Genomic DNA, 4,680 nt, shown 5'->3' with positions numbered 1-4,680 from the left:
TTTCATTCAGTTTAACCTTAGATTCATATTTTTTAGCAACATAACCTCATTCACCACATGATAAACAAGTACTCGTATCCTCTAACACTTATAGTGAATCAACAGTGACGTGTGAATCCTCAGGTTGGAAAGTCACAACCTTAACATTAGCATTTCCCATTTTGTTTGCATATTTATTTTTGTAAAAATCAAGATTAAAACACTCAGCAAATCTTTTAAGTGAATTCAACCTAGATGATTTCACAAATTTAATGGGTGTAAACAAATTTGATTTATTTAAAGGGGGTAGCGCAGCTTGTTGCCCGCTTATCTATTTCTCTATTGTAATTGGATCCTTTTATTTAATAAATGATCATCCACTCTTGACCCGTCTTCCGTCTCAAACACACACAAGCAAGATTTCCTTCTTCGAAGGTGGCGGCAGTGTTCTTGTGGTCAGACTAATACCCGGAAGGGGTACCGTAATGGTGTCCCGTTCCCCCTAACTAAAACAGGCTGAATACTTAAACATCACTTCACATCGACTACTTACCACATTTGGTTATAGAATATAATGTTAAAATGGATTGAAAAAAAAAACTAAAAACTAAAAATACTTTATCCAACAAGGTTCACTGTAGATAATAGAATACAGAATCAGTGAAGGAGGAGCCTCCATCTCCGTAATATCCTTCACAAGACCAACTGCACAACTGTAAATACTAAAATAAAAAACCTTATTTTTTTTTCTAAATAATGTTTTTTTATAAGTATCGTGTTCACAAATCGAAACTTGTGTTTTATTTTTCAAAATGCTCCCTTTGTGTGCAAGTAATACCATAAAGATACGAACAAAATCGGTCATCGGTTTTAGATGAAATCAGGCTGTCCGGTTGAAGTCAAACAACGATGCCACATCCGGCTGTTCGGGTCAACCGTCCTCGGATACGATATAACTTCAGGAACAGGAAGATAAACGTAGTGTGTGTTGCATATGCCGACGGTGATCCCGCTATATCCACCAAACGCACCATGGACCGCGTTTTGACCCAGCACGGTGCACAAGATTCCATCCGATGCGTTTGCTCGACACGCACGGATCATGTATGTAGGATCAATGTATTTCACATCAGCGGGATCACCAATCTTCTTAAAATATTTTTTAATCTGAAACATGTTTCATTTAGTATAATAATTACAGAATATTAATTAGGGGTCATTTCATATATCCCCTAAAAACTTGGAATATATAATATATACCCATGCAAACTAAAAATATTATATATGCCTTACAATTGTAGTTTATCAATATACCCAATTTTAGCGAATAACAATTTTACACTTATTTTTCTAAACTATTAAAATTTCATATATTCCGTTTTTGAATAGTAATTTTCTCATTATAGTAGATTGCTTTTTGTTAAATTATCATGCTTTTATATCTGGTTCACTTATAATGCGATTATACAATGTTCAATTATCTGGTTCAAACATACAAATTCGAATTTTCGATTAGCTATTGTCGAGAGAACAAATAAAAAGAGAGACGATGGTTCGGTTCACTTGCTTATCATCGATGTCGATCAAAATCCAAATAGAAAATAGGGTTGAAACAAATATAATGGAAAGGGGTAGAATGGTTATTAAGTAAAAATTCATTTAAGTTGGGTACACACGATATTTTAATTTTGGTTGGGTATATATGAAATTTTTCATGTCTGTAAGCGTACTACGTATATATGAAGTAATGAAACTAATCCTAATTATTATAATTAAGATATGTTAATATTCAGAGAATTTATTATTGACTAACCTCTTGTTGAATATGAACACCAATATCTCCGTATACCACGTTCCCAGATGCGTCCTTCGCATTTGTTTTCTCCACGAAATTCTTTTAACAAACAAGGAAAACAATTGTCACAAATTATTAAATATGCATGTGATTTATAAATAATAAAGATTAAAAAATAAAAACTAACCTGACCAGCTCCTTCTGCTACACAGATGACAGCTGATCCCTTTGTCTCAAGCAGATACTTAAGATGTTTTAGAACACCATGGGGCCCGTGCAACTCAAACGGTACCTTCAATATCATCAAAACGATCGTGTCAAAAACGAAACGATGATGATGATGATGATGAATTGATGATGTCATTATGACACATGCATCATAAAAAACATACCTCGGGAATCAAACATATATCAATCTGTCCACTAGCGAGTGCTGCTTGCATAGCTATAAAACCACTACTACGCCCCATCAGTTTTACAACTCCAACGCCACGATAAGCACTATGTGCCTGACAAAAACAAAAACAATCATATATCTTTATATAGATAAGAATTATTTTGAATAATAGAGGATAATGAAAAGTACATACTTCAATGTATGCAGAATTTATGGCTCGTTGTGCTTCCTCAACAGCGGTATCAAAACCAAATGTTTTATCCATCAACAGAATATCATTATCTATTGTTTTGGGAACACCAACCACAGCCACCTTTAACCCTCGTTTTCGGCACTAACCACAATTAAAAAATAAAAAAAAGATTGGCATATGTTTTAGAAATGAGTTAATGTTGAGAGATAATAAGAATTGATGATTTCCCAAGTACATACAACTGATGAAGATCAGTACTTCCTGGAATGAAGACTGATGATAATTTATCAGTTATTTTTAATACAATTAATGATCGCTTTCACAAAGTATGTTGGTACATTAGACGTCCCTACCATGGTGGCGTTGACTGATGTCACTACCATTTTCTCTCTCTGTGTATATTATGCACTTCAACGCTCATTATCTATAACTAGTCTAAGCATAACTGTGTGTAAATGACAGAGAGAAGAGTTACTCGGTTGAGCGGGGTCATTGTAATTTGAATTCAGCAAGTTGAATACAATCAATATCATTCTAAGTTGAATTCTATCATGTTTGTGATTATTATTGTTTAATTCCGCTGCAAATGTGTTGAATTAATTCTTCAATCACTTGTGATTCACAAACATATACCAGATCCCAACAGTTATTGGTAGAACAAAGGACAAAATATATGGAGCAACATAACAACCTCATTATGTATTGCATTGGCACCAGCATGTGTTCCATTTCCGCCCAGCACAAAAGGCATGGTGATTCCTCTTTCCTGCAACATAATGTGTATGGGTAAAAAAGTAATAATAACCAACTACTAAAATAAAAATAAAACGGGTGAGGGTAAGTACATACCTGCATGCTGTCAACAATTTCAGTCACATTCGGTCCGCCACGTGAAACTCCTAACAAGCTTCCACCAGAAAGATGAACATTTTGAACCACCTTCCTGGTCAACTAATGTCCAAGGAAAAAGTCAAATTACCATACACCCTTGACTTTATGCTGAAATGTGAGAAATATATAAAAGGAAACTCACTGGTATTTCAGCTAATTCTTTGCCGAACCCACGGTATCCAAACGGAATCCCCACAATTTTTTTCACACCATAAATCTCAAGTGTGATGACAATCTATATCCGCTCCAAATATAAGAAAAGTAGTTAAGTTAGTAAAATCCAGAATCAAAAATCTTATTTGTTGATAAAATATGGTAAACGAAATTAAGACACCACCTGTCTAATGACATCATTAAGGCCAGGACAAAGTCCGCCACAAGTTACAATTGCAGCCTTCACATCTTCTGGTTTAAAGTATATTTTTTCACGAGGACCAGCACGGTGAATCCTAAAAGAAATTCACACAGACCATTTGGTTAGTAATTTCAAATAGTTGACATATGAGCATCATATATGACAACTCAGCTTTTAGTTTACTAAGCTGCTTTTGTATAATTTGTGAGTGCCTTTTCAGCTAACCATTTAGCCTGAAACTTGAGACATTTAGTGCTTACCATTGTTCCACCCATGTACAGTCAGAATCAATACACTCAGCACCAGCCGATCTAGGTGAGGAAAACCGAATAACCTGTAATATGCATACAATATAATCATAGGAATTAATGAATGGTTATACTTTTAATAATTAATGTTAGAAGTTACATGTACAACAACACATGATGAAGTTAAGCATGATCAGTGATCATATTATGCAAATACTTGATAAAAATAAGCATCAAACTGAGAGTTAATGAATAAATAAAGAAAGTTGGAGGTGAAAATGATGATTATTAATGTATCCATGCCACTCCTCATCAGACGGATACCCTTGTGCAAAATCCTCACTCACCAAAATAAAACAATCGAGAACTGACTGTTGAATTAAAAAATAACACAAGTGCGTACCTCATTCTGAGACAGAAAGTGGAGGGGTAGGATTCAGCGTCAGGGAAGAAATCAGTGACGTGAGGAATATCTGGTCTTCCACTCGGGATCGCTAAAATCAATGGCCGGCATTGGATTCTTGTCAGCAAAACGTTTCCGGAATGGAATTCGGTCGGCCGGAAGCACCAGCCGGTTGGAGGTGATCGCCGGTGACAGCGATCTCATTGTTGTTGTTATTTTGTTAGCACAACAGAGAGAGAGAGAGAGAGTGGGGAAAATGACTTTTTGGGCGAAGGAGTCAAAGGGGTACTATGTTGTTATTTAGTTTGGCATGTTTCGCTATGTTTTTTGTTTTTGGTTTTTGTTTTTTGGATGGGTAAAATTTCTAAAACGTTTCCCCAAAAGCTTTAAATTGAAGAGGTATTTTGAACATTTTACCC

General features: G+C 35.2%; 1 pseudogene across 1 annotated transcript; it reads right to left on the bottom strand.

Moving 5' to 3' along the window:
• Positions 1-482: 482 nt before the first annotated feature.
• LOC143581939 (ATP-dependent 6-phosphofructokinase 5, chloroplastic-like) lies at positions 483-4,474 on the bottom strand (annotated as a pseudogene). Its single transcript, XR_013143905.1, has 12 exons — positions 4,250-4,474; positions 4,136-4,200; positions 3,871-3,958; positions 3,593-3,704; positions 3,398-3,490; positions 3,214-3,315; positions 3,056-3,130; positions 2,365-2,505; positions 2,167-2,283; positions 1,962-2,066; positions 1,793-1,873; positions 483-1,146 (listed from the first exon to the last, which is right to left on the bottom strand). The product of XR_013143905.1 is annotated as an ATP-dependent 6-phosphofructokinase 5, chloroplastic-like (transcript).
• Positions 4,475-4,680: the final 206 nt, after the last annotated feature.

This window comes from Bidens hawaiensis, unplaced genomic scaffold (assembly GCF_021521415.1).
Source record: "Bidens hawaiensis isolate Kalapana, Puna unplaced genomic scaffold, B.hawaiensis_p1.1 tig00031284_1, whole genome shotgun sequence".
Taxonomy (NCBI): Eukaryota; Viridiplantae; Streptophyta; class Magnoliopsida; order Asterales; family Asteraceae; genus Bidens; species Bidens hawaiensis.
The sequence above is the reverse complement of the archived record's forward strand: the minus strand, read 5'-3'. Positions and strand labels throughout refer to the sequence as shown.